This window comes from Triticum aestivum, chromosome 4A (assembly GCF_018294505.1).
Source record: "Triticum aestivum cultivar Chinese Spring chromosome 4A, IWGSC CS RefSeq v2.1, whole genome shotgun sequence".
In the NCBI taxonomy this organism is placed as follows: domain Eukaryota; kingdom Viridiplantae; phylum Streptophyta; class Magnoliopsida; order Poales; family Poaceae; genus Triticum; species Triticum aestivum.
The window spans coordinates 723056077-723074910 of record NC_057803.1 but is presented as its reverse complement, the minus strand read 5'-3'; the positions used below and the strand labels follow the sequence as shown (position 1 = coordinate 723074910).

At 43.5% G+C, this 18834-nt stretch overlaps 1 pseudogene; it reads left to right on the top strand.

The window, feature by feature from the left end:
• Positions 1–3790: 3790 nt before the first annotated feature.
• On the top strand, positions 3791–11413 carry LOC123084414 (probable LRR receptor-like serine/threonine-protein kinase At1g56140; annotated as a pseudogene).
• The last annotated feature ends 7421 nt before the right edge of the window (positions 11414–18834 follow it).

Here is an 18834-nt window from a genome sequence, read left to right as displayed (position 1 = left end):
ATAAGGCCATGTTTACGCACATTTCCACCCCCAACACAAAAACCATAGGCTCACATCAGGTGAAAATCAACATTTTAAAACCAGAATGGAAATGCATGCTATCAGGCCTTCAGTATAGTTATTTGTCCCCGTTTTTTTGTGTACCTTCAACATTAGTGTGCACACACTCTGCTCCTTGCCTTGAGCTACCGCCAACTTCTGACACTGCGCGCCATCACCACGGGTTCGTTTGTAAGATGAGGATGACTGACAAATATGCAATTTCTATGGACCCGAGATCACCTATAGTACCCCTAAAAGTGTATCCAGAGTTGTTGTCATGACGATGCAGTGTTCCAATAGTTTCTGGAACCCCTCCTGCATCTACTTGCACGGTACCTCCACGATTTTCGGCAGCAGTGCCACCGGCTGTACACAAATCGGCAGTAACATTTCAGAACTACCAATAAGAAATCAACCGTAAGGAAACAAGGTAAACCAGGACACTCACCATCATTCCTCCTTGTTGTAACAGTTGGCACGACTATACTAGGCGCATCAACCGCCCCTACATTTGCTTCCACCGTGACCCATGGCACTGACATATCATTTGTGGGGTTGTTCATACAGCCTGATGATGTACACAGGTTGTGTCACACACACTTCCATGAATGAAAAAATAATGCATTGTAATTAATTCACAATTACTGTTTTTCATACTTGCGCGTGCACCACCACCATTGTCTTCACCACTAGCAATGTTGCCGTCATCACTGCTAGTGTCATCGGTTTTTGAGCTTTCGATTGGACAGATTGTTTGAACTATGTTTTGAGAACCAAACTGTCCTCCGCCTCTTATTCCTCCCTCTTTTCCCCTTTTTCTTGCCTTTCCGGCTCTTAGACCTCTTAACATAGATCTCTGTCCACCACAATCGGCACTTCCAGTACTGTGACTTCGACCTGCAAAGGATACATTTTTCCCACTTGTTCAGCAATCATATTCTCATTTTCTGGAAGACCGGAACGATATTGTTTTGGGAATTACCTCCCAGGTTTTATTCCATTGTCCGTTCAATGTGGCCAAGTTCCAAGCTTGCCTGACCACCTACACCTGCAACACAACCACAAAATCAGTGGAACCTTTTGCCACTTGAAAATCTTGTTATTACCAATATTATTGGTCTATGGATTTACTTGACGCTCGCCCCCCTTCCAGCAAATGGACTGAAATTTCAACCACTAATCTCAGTCAAAAGTTTGTACTAAGCAAGCACCCACACACTATTTCCTGCATCCTCTCGACAATAAGCCGGCTCTTCCCATATCGGATGTCAAAGCCCTTCCCCACGAGTATAGATTGTTTTTTTGAGGAATCACCGTGGGGGAGAGGATCCCCACCTGTATGTATATTACTCAAAAGCCAGCAAGGGCCAAACGAGATTACAGGGTCACGGCAAGCCGTGAGGTAAGGAACAACAGCCAGGAGTTGGCCGTTGCCTTGTCAGTCAGGTCACGGAATCTGTTCAGGCAGATCTCAAAATCGTTACAGATGTTCCTAACAGTGACTAGGGGAGAGTGAACTTCATTACGGAATACAGCAGCGTTTCTAGAGTCCCAAATTTTCCACAAGATCATAAGAAGAACTTCAGGCCACACACGGCCATCCAAGGCGTCAGGAGTTTGGAGCAGCCAAAGGTCTTGAAACCTGGTGGTGGGGTTTAATCCCAACCTTTCCCAAGTCTTGTAGAAGTCGTATGACTCGCCTAAAGAGTCGAAAGAAGTCCCAAGTACTGGCATGATGACATTTTCAGTTGGGTTGTCACCATAACTCCTAACAGCTTTCTCTAATGCATTGATGCGTGTTGGGCAAGGGGTTCTGCTCGATGCTGCAGCACCTATCCTAAGCCTGAAAGACACAGCCATTTTCTGAACATGAACTGCCTAAATTCAGTAAGCAGGATTCTACCACTAGTTCTGCTAATTCCACGCTTTTATCCAGTCATGCCAAGTTTCTCTAAATCCCTAGAGATCTCGCTGGGACAAAAATTTCCGCACAGACCTCTTGTTCCATCCGGGCGCTCGGGGATTCATCTTCCCCATTGAAATCTCTGAAGTCGGAGGCGAGCTCTCCCTCCTGTACGCCGCCTCTTCATTCACCGCCATAATCTGCGTGGGTGCGCTCCCCACCGGCCGTTGCTGCTCCGCCACCTCCTGCTCCACCACCATACCGCCATGCCCAGACACGGGCTGGCACCAAGCTCTCCTACTTCGTCTAGCACAGCAGAACTGATTCAAAGCCAAACAAGACCCTTTCAGTGACGAAACCAGGCGCCTAAGAATTGAGACGAAGACACCATGGAAGCAAGGATCTACGTACCTTCTGATTGGCTGCATCAGAAACTCCATGGTGGCTCGCCGCCGGCGCTCCTTCTCTCCTGGTAGAATCACCGCCCTACGTAGAGAATACACTGGAACTTGCATTCAATTAGTGCCTCCACCAACAAACCGAAAGTGAAGTTCCTGTTCCACGGATCAGACGGATTCATCAATTCCGATCCGCGGCTCACCTCGTCAACGGCGGACGGGCGTCCCCCTGCACGTCAAATCTGCATATTCTAACCCCGAAGCATGGCCCACCACCCACAACTGCCTCGTACGTATTTTTCCACAGTTCGCATTTTCCAGCAGCCCACCACCGCTCATATAAACAAATGGCACAGATCTATATGCACCAGTGAACGTCGTGGATATCAAGCCCATTTGAGCTCGCGCTCAGTTACTCCACGTCCTGGTTTGACGCTCTATTGCCTTACCGCCTTCATCGTTTCACGCCCATGACACCAACCATGACCGAGGACTGGTGGGTGGTGGCAACTGGTGATGACGGCGCTGATGCGAGATTCATCCGGATTGAGAGAGGTACTACAGGGTGTTTGACAAGGTTGCATGCGCTCCGTCTCACATGGTCCACATGCTCGGTGTAGAGATGCTGCTGTGGAAGCCGGCGCGGTTTGGGGGCGGGCAGTCCGTCTTGGGGTCTATATATCGATCTCTTTTACAGCTCCTCAAATCGATTGTATTTCAAACCCTCTCTTCTTAGTTAACACAAAGACACACACAGCTTATCCTACTGAATTATATTCTATTAGGGTGAATTGGTGAGATCCCAACTTTCTATAGCCGCCAGTACTACATATATAATTATTCGTTTAGCACGCATCGTTTGCTACCTGCCGCATGCTTATGATATCGATTCCGGCTTTACTGACAGCTGCATTTGAACAGCCAAAATGTGAAAAGAAATACTTGACGTACGTGAGGGAAGGTTTCCCAACATTTCCACTTCTTGTCTGCAGCGGTCGCATGGCATGCGGTGCTGCGATTCCAGTACAACATCTGAGACCATATCTTCTATATCTAAATAGGGGCACCTCACTAGATGATTTTCCTGCCTTCTTATGAAGCCACATCGCTCCAATTGTTATAGCCATTGATTTAGTAAAACTGAGAAGTGTGCAGCCGTCTGATCAAAGATTGAGGAAATTACTAAGAGCTGCCACCGCTAAGTGAAAATACCGTTTCGTTCTCAGCCTTACCGCTCGCTGCTTTTTTTTTTCAGGCACCATAGCGCTCGCTGGTAAGCCTCGACTCGATATTTTTCCTTGGGCTTTACAGGTACATTTTAACTGGACACTAAAAGGCCATCGATCGGCAGCCCATATGTAGGTCCATCGTTCCAGCCTTTCCTTCCATTGGCAACTGCCACGACCCCACACATTTATCATCTCCCTAATTAGCAGATATAGTAACTCCTTGACGTTCGGCCTCGGTCGATTGATTTCCGATCAAGCTCTCCATCTCTATACCATGTCGTTTCTTCTTCTCCGCCAAATAAATTGATTAGTAATAGATGGGGTTGTTCATCCCACAACAAATAATAGATGGGGCTGTACGCTGCCTCCGCCGTGCAGGCGCCTGCGACGTCGCCCTCACCTCCTACCCAGCCGTGTTTGGCAACTCCTCGATTCAGAGGACTCCGACGGAGGTACGTAGCAGTGGTGCGTGGCGGCGCTGGGGTAGGGCATGTTCAAGGGCCGGAGGAGGCGGTCGATGACACTGGTGGCCACGCCGTTGAAGGTTGAACATGTGACATCTAGATCGTGCAGACGGAGGCGATGAAGATGCCCATAGGGGTGCTTTATCTCTCCCACTCCTACAAATCTCTCCCACGACAGGCACCTGCTACGCGTTCCTCTATAATTGAAATCGACTGGATCAACGTCGCCTCATCACGAGGTAATCGCCATCGTTTGTCGCGACTGAAAATCTTTCCGCCTATATCTTTGTCTGATCAATGTTCTTGATCTGCAGTTCATCTTTCCATCTCTTATATGAATTGGCAGATGCGTTTAGATCTTCGCTACTTGACGGCTATGATTCCGCATACGACCTTGCCAGAATTGACGGCAAGGAGATGTGATGATCCCCTGCCAATCTTCTTCAAATTTTGTGTAGTTTAGTACAATCGTGATCATATAGAATTTGAGAAGGTGAGATATCCGTATTTTTTTTCTAAAGAACATGTGTTAAGAATTTTCACCGTGGCATTTTGGACACGGAAAAAAGTGCATTGCTTAAACCACGTTTATCTTGATATAGAAGGTTATCCAAAGTATTGCAGGTTTTAAACCATGTTGACATATTGCAGGTTATCCAAAAGACATGGCAGTACAATAGGGGATCTGACACATGGCTTACAAGAGTATCATATTTGCAGTTGTTTGAGGGCGTGTACATCTTGATCTCTTCTGGATTCAACAAGAAAAGAAAAGAAAATACATTGGCACTCAACAGTCTAGGGTCGTCAATTTATTTATTGTAAGATTGTTTATTCTAAGATTATTACATTATTGATCCTCACGTCACCGGGCCAGGTAATCCCAAGTTATGATGTTATTTATTCATTAACATTAATGTTTCAGTTGATGTTAATAAAATTATTCAAGATATTTAGGAGAAGTATGCAAACCACATGTTTTTTTTATCATGATTGCACAATCTGATAGAAAGTAGTGCAGTAGCATTATCTTAAAATTACACTAAAGCAACTAATAACTTCTGACTGACCCTGTTGCCATCTTCTCATATGTAAAGGCACACATATTTCTCTCATTGGAATTTATGCAATTGAATAACAGTGCCAACTACTTTGTTGGAGATTGTCGTCAAAACATGCTATTTTGGGGCTTTCTCAAGATGGCATATTTATGGCTTCCTAAAGTTGTTTGAGCGTGACTTTGCTCCGTAACCAAGTTCATATATTTTTAGTCATTTCACATTTGTTGTTGTTCTGGGGAGTTGACAAGTCAAAGACCTGCTCGACTGTATCGCCCTTCATTGTAAATAGAAGGGATTCTAAATCAATGATGAATTTTAGATAGAATAGGGAATTTATTTCTATGCTCAATAGAAAAGTTAACTATATGGACAAGTTCAGAAGCTTTCGCAATGTACCCATTGTTTTATGCTTTCTTCTCCTTGCGTCGTCAAACTTTAATATATTGTCTCTTTAGGTAGTTTGGCATGCTAATGTACCACAATATTGTTTAATTTTTTTTGCTATATACCGGAAAGAAAAATCACAACAAGTTCCTGCAGCAACGCGCGGGGTATCGCCTAGTATACTCTAATAAACGGAGCCCCACGTGTTCCATCAGGCAGCTAATAATAATTAATTACGTGGCCATTCAACAACTAATCCACCTGCGCACATGAGATTGGAGGACCGAGTTGCTTCTCCATCGTAATCTTTTTCTTGAAGGAACGTTCGCTGTACCTTAATTACGTTGCTGGATAGGGGATATATTGGTCGACCTGGTCATGTCAACAAGCTCCGGCTCTCTCTCATCCCTCACCCACCTACCCCTCTCTATATATATTCCGGAAGTCGGAAGGGATGAGCGCAGATAGAGCAGACAGACAAGCAAAGTGAGGGAGATGAGGTTGCTCATGCTACTCCATGGCGCGGCACTCGTGTTGCTTCTTGCGGCCGTTGCGCATGCTCAACAAACAATGAGGACCGACCTGGCTGACGGTGAGCATGCTTGAACTTTTCCTTCATGGATCTTAAGTGTTAGGTTTTCCCACGCCGCTCGTTTCCGAATCCATTCCGCGTAGTTCCAACATCTCCTTGGAGCTTGGTAGATAAAGAAAAAATCTAGGTTCTACACCTACCCCATGGCAGTGAGCGAGAAGGGAAGTCAGGAGAGGGATGAGCTGATGCGCTCTGGTGGAGGGGTTTCTTTTCCCGTACTCTAGATGCTCCCTCTCGGCCGTGAGATCACCATCGGGCGGCTGAGCGGCGACGGGGATGGCTTTCTTAACCGTTATTTTCTGTTTGTCTCGCAGCGGCAGCGCTGCACGCGGTGTTCGCCAAACTCGGTCAGAAGGCGGGGCCGCAATGGAACATCAGCGGCGATCCCTGCACTGGCGCTGCCATAGACAACACCAACATCGACAACAACGACATCTTCAGGGCCGCCATCAAGTGCGAAGTCTGCACAGGCGGCAACACCTCCATCTGCCGCATCACCAGGCTGTAAGTGCTCTTCTTAGGCCCCGCCAACGCTCAGCATGTTTGATGGAATGCCAGATCTAGCGACGGTTTCGTTACTTGGATCAATGCGAGCGATTGGTAGATCGATAGGGCGTTAGCTAATGGGATGCTTGCGATGCAGGAAAATATACGCCCTGGACGCGGTGGGCCCCATACCAGAAGAGTTGCGGAACCTCACAGCCCTGACCGATCTGTATGAACTCTCAACTTGCACACCTGAAATGAAATGGTCCTAACTTATAGTCTATTGTCCTAACTTGAAACCAACATTCTGTGTATAATTCCAAATTGCACACCAAATTTACTCGTCTATCTGATTCAATGTTGTTTCAGGGATTTAGGGCAAAACTACTTGACCGGGCCTTTACCATCTTTCATCGGGGAGTTGACTGATATGAAGTACATGTGAGATTCACAACTCAAATCATGACTGCAAGTTTGCAACAAATGAATACATTTATTTCCCCGCAATTAATCTCACAGTTCCTCTCTTCAACATATGAGGACTTTTGGGATCAATGCATTATCTGGACCTGTACCAAAGGAGCTCGGGAACCTTAAGAATCTTATAAAATTGTAAGAAATATTTGTTATAACTATATGATTGTATTTTATCATACAAGTTTAGATTTTGAAGGGTAGCTATGCTGATAGCCTTCATGACTTATAGAATATAAAGTTCGCATGCCTAACTAAAACTTTTGGTGCATTCATAGGGGCTTGGGCGGAAACAATTTTAGTGGCCTCGCTTCCTTCGGAACTGGGAAACTTGGCAAAACTTGAGGAACTGTACGTATTTACTGAATTCTGGGAACTCTATATTTCTTCTGCTAAGCCAGTTGTCTTCTTGCTTGGATTAGTCAACCCCTTATCCAATGTGTATTTTTTTCTCTGTTTCTCAATGACAGCTACATTGACAGTTCTGGCCTTAGTGGTCCACTTCCATCATCACTTTCCCAACTTACGAAAATGAAAAAAGTGTATGCCTATAGTTGCCGTGTTGTTGACATATTATAATGCTCCACACAATTCAATCTTATGTACTTCTGCTCTCTTTGTTTAGATGGGCATCAGATAATGATTTTACTGGGCAAATACCAGATTATATTGGTAGCTGGAGCGGCTTAACAGAGCTGTAAGATCACTTATGTTCTAAATCATAGTAATGATGTAAAAATGAAAATACGGCATGCTGTTTACACAATTTCAAAGTATATTTATTTTCTGGGAGGTTTGAAAGAATATTTTTTTTCAGTTTGATATAGTTATCTACAAGCTGAGATTTAGTTTGCGCTAAACAGAAATTATGTGGAAGTGGAAGATTCATTTTAAATAGCAACAATTTTAGTTACGTGAGGCTTTCTTGAACGTGCTGAATCTCCTTGTGGCCTCTTAAGAAAATTTCCATTTAAGGTGTAAGATGTTAGATTAGTACTTTCCTTTTCGGAGAAGGTGATAGTATCAGTCAATATTGAATTCACTTTCCTTTTCTTCCAAGGAATAGAGTTATCTATTCTTTCACTACTTTTGCTGCATTCGTCAGGAAATGATGCTTTAAATGACTAACTAGATCTATGGAACTGCAGGAGGTTTCAGGGTAATTCTTTTCAAGGTCCAATTCCAGCTACTCTTTCCAATCTTGGCCAATTGGCAAGCTTGTAAGTGCCCATTGCCGGCGATAAGAGCTAATGTCATTCTTAAATGTGAAGGTTACAGCAATGAAAATTAATTAATCTACTTCTGTGTTGCAGACGAATTGGTGATATATTAAATGGGAGCTCTTCTTCACTTGCATTCATCAATAATCTGACATCTTTGAACACACTGTATGCCATTCCGTTAATAGCTCAATTACAGTTGTAAAGATCCAAGTTTAATCCTAAAACATGTAATATTTTTTTGCAGAGTTTTGAGGAACTGTAGGATATCTGATAAGCTTGTATCAATTGACTTTTCGAAATTCACGAGTTTAAATTTACTGTAAGCATACTATTCCAATGATAAACTATAGCCAAGTACATTTCTTGCAAAACACTGCATTACTATAGATTATACACTGGCTGATGACATCTTCTCCTTCTGGTTTATTATTATTATTATTATAGGGATTTGAGTTTCAATAATATCACAGGCCAAGTACCACAAACCTTGTTGAATCTGAACTCACTCGCCTTCTTGTATGGACTCTCTTGACTAGCAAAGTGTATTTGTACAAAAGGAAGACTTTCATCATTTTGCTAATCTATATAAATTTTGTTGTGACTAGATTTCTTGGGAATAATAGCCTTTCAGGAAGCCTTCCAAGCTCAGTAGGATCATTGCTTAAAACTTTGTATGTAATATGGTTCAATTTATTTACACAATAAAAGCAAGGCGGTGCTTATGTAATTTCTAATGGTGCTTTCGTTCTATCATTTTGTAGAGATTTTTCTTACAACCAGCTCTCAGGAAGCATTCCTTCATGGGCAAAAAATTCAGAATTGTCAGCTCCAAATTCTGGAACTCCTATTACTGGATGAACCAAATCCAGCCTAAGAAAGGGCAGGTTTCATCTAAAATATGCTCCTGCGCTGACTTATTAGGCTTATATGTACACATCAAATAAGCTATATTCCTATACAAATATGAAAGGCTGTTTTGGTGCATATATATTAAGTATTTATAAATAAATTTAGATGCCTACGGCCGAAAGTGCCTTTCTGCTCCTGAGCTCATTTGAGCTCGGTGAACAGTAAAATAAAAAAAAAATTCAAAAAATTCCAAATTTTTTTTGGGAGAAACATTGACAAAAGTTCTAAGTGCTTGCAAAAATTCATCATGAAATCACATTCCTATAAGGCGTGGCAAAAAAAACAAATTCAGTGCTCCAAAATGCTTTTGAAAGTAGCATTTCAGAGTACCGGTTTTGTTTTTTCTACCACACCTTCTAGAAATGTGATTTCGTGACGAATTTTTGCAAGCAGTTAAAACTTTTGTCAATGTTTCTCCCCAAATTTGGATTTTTTTGATTTAGTTTTGATTTTACTGTTCACCCGAGCTCATTTGAGCTCGGGTGCAGAAACTCCACGTCCGCCTACGGCTCCTATTGTTTACCGAGTGACATATTAGTCTTACAGCTTAGCACAAAATCGAGCAAATTATTTAAGAGTAACTCAACTTTTTTTATTTAAGTTATCGAAAAGAAGTCATAAAGATGCTATGAAGTATGAACAATGAATTCTAATTTTTGCCTGTTGATCATCCTACTTAGGAATCTGGTGGCAAACAATTTTGTGGCCGATAGTTCCAGCAACAGGTTCGTCCATATTTCAATATCTCCTCAAGACCATCATGTATGATTATTATGTTCTCTCGCCTCTTATTTTGGGTTTAAAATGTCACTGTGTTACATTTGCAGTGTCTTACCTGCGGGGTGGGGGTGCCTTCAGCGTAATACACCATGTTTTCTTGATTCTCGAAATTGTGAGACTTCTGCATTTTCAAATTTTAAGAATGTGCCCAATCTAGGAACTATAGACCTGCAACTGCAGTTTTACTAAACTAATACCAATATTAAATAATTTAACCTGCTTGCAGCTTCTTCCTTTGCTGTGGACTCTGGAAAATCCATAGTAGGCCCAGATAATTCTGTGTATGAACCTGATCGTGCCAGTCTTGGAGCTGCGTCATTATATGTTACAGGAGCACCAACATGGGGTGTTAGCAACGTTGGAAAGTTCATGGAGGCAAATAATGGAAGTTATATAATCCACAGTCCTGGCCAGTTTCTCAATACACTTGAACCAGAACTGTTCCAGAATGCAAGGATATCGCCGTCATCCTTAAGATACTATGGTATTGGACTAGAAAATGGAAACTATACAGTCACACTTCTGTTTGCAGAGTTTGACTTCCCAGACACCCAGTCTTGGAAGAGCAGAGGTAGAAGGGTTTTTGATATATATGTCCAGGTAGGTTGCCGCTATTAAGTGACAAATTAAACAGTACCCATAGTTAGTTACTCCCTCCGTAAACTAATATAAAAGCATTTAGATCACTAAAGTAGTGATCTAAACGCTCTTATATTAGTTTATGGAGGGAGTAGCTTATAAGCCAGCTATAAATTTATTCTTCCTATTTGTATAGGGTGAACGTAAGGAGCAGAACTTTGACATAAGGAAGGCCGCAGGTGGGAAATCTTTCACAGCTGTTAGGAAGCAGTATACTGTTCCTGTCACGAAGAACTTTCTAGAAATTCATCTCTTCTGGGCTGGCAAGGGCACTTGCTGCATTCCTACTCAAGGCTACTACGGGCCTGCGATCTCAGCTTTGAGTGCAACACCAAGTATATCCCTTGACTTGAAATAATGATATTTTATCGACTACCATATATTCTCCAGATTAACTTGCGAGAAACACATATTAAAGTTATGCTGAATGCAATCTTCTGCATTGTCTACAAAAGCAACCAAAAATACTAAAGCATCAACATGAAAAGGACACGACTATGTGGTGATGGTTATTTATTTAGCTTAAGTGAAGTAGCTTCATTGCATGCACACAATGACACAAGGAAGACAAAACTGTAGATGTCATCAAGATTCGCTAAAATTCAAAATGTTTCTGTAACGGCACATCCGATTTAATGTCCATTTTCACCACTAAATCATTAGTGACGAGATCTTTGAAACTACATCCCATGTTGATATGTTCCGTCAACTCCTTTTTTGGTTAAAAGTTATCAACCTGCAGAACTTGAGTTACCAGGCTAAACAAAGGTAGTTAAATATATGCCCTTGGTCATCTGCTAACCAGAAGCCACCAGGCGGGGTGAGACCAGCTTGGTACGTGAGGGTAGCAGCCAAGATAGCAACCAGCAGTAGCACCTTGTGCTTTTCATCGAGATCTTTCACTGTATCATCACCACCCTCTGGCTCAGGGGCATGGTCTATTATGGTGATATGGACGATGACATAGACGAGGACAATGCCCGCCAAGGCGATGATGTTGAAGGATGTGTTTATTTCCCTAGTGCTCCCGGCACCGTAGGCAGTAACGAGCTCAAATAGGTCAAGTACTAGGGTTGCTTCCAGTGTGTGCCGTGTGAGTAGATACTTGCTCTGGAGCATCATGATGACGACCAAGGATGTGACGAAAGCTGCCGAATTGCTATAGAAGAACACTTGGTACCGAGTAGGATGTGTTGTTTGGAGCACCGGGTGACCGATTGTATGCCCATCGCGGCTATCTGGCCAAAGGCCGCCGGGTGGATCTAGTCCTGCTTGGTAAGTGATGCTCACCACCAGAGTAGCAAGGAGCATAACAAGATAGCGAGTGTTTTGAAGGTGTAGCTGGATGTCCGTGCTTACGGAGGTGCCTGTGCATATTTGTTTTCAGTCAATTGATCACGCAAATAAATGTTAAATAAATCAAGAACTTTGTATATTATGATGGAAATACCGATATTATAGTGTTTTCAATAAATCAGCCATACAACTAAATAGTAGATAAATTCAGAACATTGTATACTTGAGAAACAATACTTAATATTGAGCTACATGAAAATCATTACGTGCACATAAATTATTCTCTTAAGATGCTAAATTAATATAAATGTATACACATAGTTTTTAGATTTTATAAATGAAAAAAATTAACAATCAAAATTGTGTGGTAGAGGTATTGACGACGTCCATATCCGTATATCCATATGCATGCAAAATCCTCAAAAACCCAAAATGGTAAGCTCTCATAATAACCGGAGTAAGATAAGGTAGGTAGGTAGGTAGCCAGGCATACCTCGAGGTGTGTTGAACTGTTCTTTGAACCATCTCAGGACACGATGACACATGGTAGCGAGGTCTTTCCAACAACTAACAAGCGCCAGTTGGAGGCCCATGCAGACAGGAACAGCAGAGGCGAGGGTAAGGACAAAGATGGTATTGTCAGCCTCCCACCCTGCAGCTCCCAGCAGCATAGGCTCCCATAAGCCCCAATAGAGCCACGGCGATGAACCCATAGAGCGCAGTAAATCGCACTGACATGTTGACTAGCTTATTCTTGAGCAGCTTCTTCTCCAAGAGCAACACGATAGTGAGCAGGGACACGGCGAACGAGGTGGTGTTGCAAACGAAGAAGGCACGGTAACGACCACGGGCTTGTAACACCGGGTCGCTCAAACGGTGTCCGTCTTGGGTGCTGCTCCAGAACGCACCAGGTGGGCTCAGACCAGCAACGTATGTGATGGTGACTGCGAAGGTTGCAAGCAACATCAGCACATCTATCTGCTCCTTCTCTTGCTTGTTGGCGTCGGTGGCGTCAAGACGCCTCACCACACTGTTCTGTGTCTGGACTTTCTTCCCAGGACGGACCCAGGAATTGGGCATGGGGATGGAGTCAGAGTTTGGGTTGGACACAGGATTCAAACTGGAACTGGAGATGGAGTCATGTTTCGAGGTGGAATTGAAGATCGAGTCGGAGGTGGAGTCATGGCTTGGGTTGGGATTGGAGATGGACTTGGAGGTGGGGTCATGGTTCGAATTGGAATTAACACCATTGAGCCGGAGGTAGAAGAAAACAGAGATGGTGACCAATACCACAAGGAAGAAGGTTACCCCCGCGTAGATGGTCGTGAATGCATCCCGGCAGCTCCCGGCAACATAGGCCCCCATGAGGCTGAGTAGGTTGAGAATCATCACCATCCGCAGCACCACTGTCCAGACAAATTTCTTCCTCTCCTGGATAATGAGGATGAGGGAGACCACGAGCGAGGCGGCGAGTGCGGTGGCGTTGCACAAGTAGAAGGCGATGTACCGGCGGTAGTGTGTATCCCGGAGGATCGGATCACCGGCCATGTGCCCTCCAGGTCTAGGCTCATCCTGCTCCCAGGATCCCCCGGGCAGGTTCAGCCCAGCGACGTACGTCACCGTAGCGGCCAGAGTCGACAGCAGCAGGAGCTGCTCCTTGAACTCGTGCAGCTTTGAAACTGCACGATGCTTGACGCTGCCATTGACATGGCCCTGCTCGGTGGATGATCCTACTGCTCCTATAGGCTCGCCGCTGTCATCGACAGGGCCCTGCCCGGTGGATAGTGCTACTGATGCTTCCAGGTCCTTCATGGTCATGGAAGGCATTTGCTTAATTTGCTATCGAATGGATTGGCTCTGGCTTGAATTTATATATCATCCCGCAGCCAAAGCCAATGCATATATTACAAAGTCAAGAGTCAAGCACGGTGGCTTAGCTGCCCACATGTGAGCCTGGAATCATTTCCTTGTATTTTGTGTGACTACACTGTGGCGGAGCCAGGGGGGACAAGCAGGGGCCAGCCCCCCCCCCCCCCCAACCATCGAGCGATGCTTCGAACCGGTGGCCACGACGAGAGATAAAATCGCACGTACAGGCTTGTTGGCCCCCCCTAATCTCAGCGTGTGCCCTTAAAAAGCATAAAAAGGCCCATAACAAAAGCCTACTAGCATCCAGATTAGCAAAGAAGCCTCGATCTAATCTTCTGGATCAGTGAAACTGCTTTCTCTCGTGCGTGATTAGGCCTACGTGGGTCAGATTAGGCGCCGCTGCCGCCCGTCGTGTGCCCCTGCGGCCCTGGCGCCGACGTGTGCCCATCTGCCTCTGATCTCTTTGCTCCGTCGCTCACGATCTGATCTGTACTGTGAATAGAAAAGCCTATTTCATTGCTTCAGATAATGAACTAGTAGGTTAACACTACTTATCTCTCTCATCGCAATTCCCATCTCGTATTAGTGTTGAAATTATACATTAGATTTTATTTGCTTTGTTCTTTTATTTGAGATGCTATCAAAAATTCATATCTCGTATGTGTCCTAGAAATTATCGTGATGCAAATTATCTTGTACGATGTCCTATTTGAGACGCAGAATTTTCCTATGTTCACTGTATATAGTATAGCTAATTTCTGAAATTGAAATTCCTAAACTATGAATAGAAAAGGAACTGCCAAACACCATTAAGATTAATTTTTTTTCTAAGTTGGTTAGTTGTAAAACTGAAATTCGTCAACTAAGAAGAGAAAAAAACAACTCCAAACACCATTAAAATTAATTTTTTTTCTCAGCCGGTTTCTTTGAATTCTTGACATAGTGAAATTGTTAATAAGATTCTTGTGCAAGTTCTCAACCTTGTTCTTTATAATTATCTTTTGCACTGGATTTTTTTCTATCTACTTGGCTTGGCCCCCCCTATACCTGAATCCTGGCTCCGCCACTGACTACACAAGACTAGCACTCAGACGGTCAATTTTATATCTTGTCTACTTTTCAGTTTGTGTGACCGGACAAGACTCGGCAACTTCCCACCTTCTTCGCCTAATAGATGATTGAACATTCCCAATTTGCATTAGAATTTAGAAATGTACAGCCGCATTCATACATATTTAATCTTTGTCTCTGAATTGTACTATTAGCACACTCCAATCAACCATTCACCAACCATTGTGTTTTATAGAATAGATCAGTATGAAAGGTTATGGTTCGGACTGCCAGGTCAGTCAAATGTTAGACTGGTACACAGTTGTTCGTCATACTAGATCAGTATGTGGGAATTAAGTTTGAATTATGACCATGGTAGATCTGCTTAGATAAAATTATAATGATCCATCGACTATAATCTGTACAAATACAATTACGGAGACACTTCGGTTCTTATTTGTGGATACAATCATGATGGTCTTGATGTGGCATGTCAAGGTATAATCATGAAGATCAATTTGCTGTGAACTGTTTGACACAGCTATGAAGATGGTCTATCAAATGGCATCGCTTTAACTAAATTTACAGAACTATTTATAGCTACCTTATTCTCAGACTTGGACATCATTTGTCTCTTCCCTTTGTCATAACTGTGGCAGAGGATTGTGCTTGATCGATCAATCAATCGGTTCTCCCTTTGTATCGTTAATAACTACCAGTCCTTGCACAGCTGATGGGGTGTGGTGGGGTCAGTGCTCGGTAGCTGCAATAGAGAGCCCTCCCACATGTAAACATGGAATCTATGGCTTATATATAGATAAATATGGTTTGCATGTGCGACCAGAGAGAGACCTGATAAACTGACTCCAACTATTCCCAACTTGCAGTTAGAAAGGTACAATCACATTCGTATCTATACTACTACATAATTTACGAGCTTTAAAATTTTGAATCCTATGCCTAAGAAGCAATTTCAACCGTTGATGGAATTGATCCTATGGTCCAAAGTGAAGGGATTCTCATGTACAGTTTTCATTGCGCAACCGCACTAAACTCTAGAGAAATCTAGAGACTCTCCAGAATTTGTTTATTGCAGGATGCTTCGACACTTTCTGTACCTGCAGCAGCAGTTGGCAGCCACTCCAGTGTCCTGTCCTCCCATCTTTAACCTTCAGCATCATAGGATCTTTTGACGGCCATACGCGAATACCAGAGGATGTTGTGAGTGTGCCAAGCTGTTGCTTTTCACGCCCGCACAAGGCATCAGAGGATTTTATGTGGCCAAAGATTGTACCCCGTTTGTGCCACTAGTAGAAAAAGGGCCTAATGTGAAGCACATTATCCGGTTTTTAACTGAACCGGCACTAATGTGACCATTAGTGTCGGTTCCAACGGCTAGGTGGGCGGCGATCATTAGTACTGGTTCGTGGCGAACCTTTAGTACTGGCTCATGCCATGAACCGGTTCTAAAGAAGTGGTGGTAGACTGTTGTCAGGCTGGGGCCCCACCGGCACCTTTAATACCGGTTCATGCCACAAACCGGTAATAGAGTTTTTTACTTGATTCTTTTAGCAGCTTTTTTTAGTCCCACCTCGCCAAGCGAGAGGGACTCGCAGTGGTTTATAAGCCCTGAGTGTAGAGACGAGGAACGACGATTAAAGAGAGGCGCAATACTCACCTGCACGTTGCTTAACTTCAGGCCTTGAGGAAATGGTGTAGACTGCACGGAGCTATGTGTCCTTTCTCAAGGCCTTAAACTAAGCAACGTGCAAGTGAGCATTGCGCCTCTCCTTTACAAAGGCATTTCATTTTTTTACTTATTACAACTCTAGACTTTTTGTGTGTTCAGTATGCACCATTCAGAGTTAGACTTCTCACGGCAACCCCCACTAGTGCACGTGTCACTCTTTTTCTCTGCTCCATCTCACCTACACTGGTCTATAATTTTGTGTGTTTAGTATGCACTATTCAAAGCCACTTCATCAAGTTTCAACCCATTCTGCCTTCATTTGATATTTCATGCATTTAATGATTTATTTTGAGCTAAATGACTCTGAAATTGAAAAGCACTACAAATAAACTCTGAAAAAGTTGAAACTTGGCATAGTATCATCATTTCACCCACATAGCATGTGCAAATTAGTATAGAGGGTTACAACAAAAACTAGATGCACTTGGTATACAAAGTGGACAATCTCTTTCAAAGTATCAGGGTTTTGGACGAAAACTCATCTGTTACAGAGGCACTTCATTTTTTCAAACTTATTACAACTTCAGACTTTTTGTGCGTTCAGTATGCACCATTCAAATCAACTTCATCAATTTTCAACCCTTTCTGCCTTCATTTGCTATTTTTCATACATTTAATTATTTGTTTTGAGCTAAATGACCCTGAAATTGAAGAGCACTACAAATGAACTCTGAAAAGGTTGAAACTTGGCATTGGTATCATCATTTCACCCACATAATATGTGCAAAAAAGTAAAGAGGCTTACGGCAAAAAATGGATGCACTTCGTATACAAACTAGACAATCTCTTTCAAAGTATCAGGGTTCGGATGAAAACTCATCTGTTACAAAGGCACTTCATTTTTCTAAAACTTATTAGAACTCCAGACTTTTTGTGCATTCAGTATGCACCATTCAAAGCCACGTCATCAATTTTCATCCATTTCTGCCTTCATTTTCTATTTTCATGCATTTAATGATTTATTTTCAGCTAAATGACCTTGAAACTGAAGAGCACTACAAATGAACTCTCAAAAGGTTGAAACTTGGCATGGTATCATCATTTTGCCCACATAGCATGTGTAAACAAGTAGAGAGGGTTACGACAAAAACAAAATGCACTTCGTGTACAAACTAGACAATCTCTTTTGAAGTATCAGAGTTTCGGACAAAAACTCATCTGTTACAAAGGCACTTCATAACCTAAGTATTACCAAATTGAATATAATAATAAAACACACTAATATTAAACATAAAAAAAAAGAATCACTGAAAAATCTATTTTTAAAGTAAAGTTAATCACAAACTAGTGATTCACACAAATTTCAAATAATTCAAATTTAAACTATTCAAATTTGAAAACTACTAGAACTAATAGAATTTTGTAATTTTTTGTACCTAAAGCAAAAATATTCAGAAAGAAACTCTAAATACAACGAAAAACAACTCACAAATAAATAAATAAAATAAAGATGAAAATAAAATAAAATAAAATAAAATAAAAAGCCACCTACTAGGCCACAGTGACCTGCATACGATTAGAAACCCAACCTGTAGTTGGGCCAGGATGCAGGCGCGCAAGGCCAGTAGGGCCACATGGCATAGCAGCAGCTTAGGCCCAGAAGCCTGCATTAGAGAGGAGCTCGAAGGAGCAGCCGCAGCTGGGTTTATAAACCAGTGGGGCTGCCCTTCGCTCGCCGAGATGGGACTAAACTTTGTGCACCGCGGGGTCGCAGCCACCTCCTTTAGTACCGGGTCGTGGCACCAACCGGTACTAAAGGTGCGGTCTTTAGTACCGGTTTTGGCCACGAAACGCCATTTGGCCTGGCCAAATTTGATTTTGGTACCGGTTGGTGGCTCCAACCGGTAGTAAAGGTCCATCCTATATATACAACACTTCAAAAAAATTCAGTTTCATCTCCCACTTCTCCAATCTCTTTCGACATCGCCGTCGCCCCGTACGCCGCCACCGTCCCACACCATCGCCCGTCGTTGTCGTCGTCCCCGTAGCCGCCCCCGCCGCGCGTCGTTGCCTTCCCCGTCGCCGCCGCCCCCGTCGACGACCTGGCCCGTCGTCGACATATGTACGTCTCGTGCCGCCGCCGCGTCGGTCGATCGCCGCCCCCCGTCGCCGCCCCGGTCGCCCCGTTGTGTAAGCCCCTTGCACGCGCCATGGCCGCGCCCCGATCGCCCCGCGGTGTAAGCCCCATGCACGTGCCATGGCCGCACCCCGATCGAGACCTCGCTCGTACACACACACACACACACACACACACACACACACACGTACACGCGCGCGCGCACACA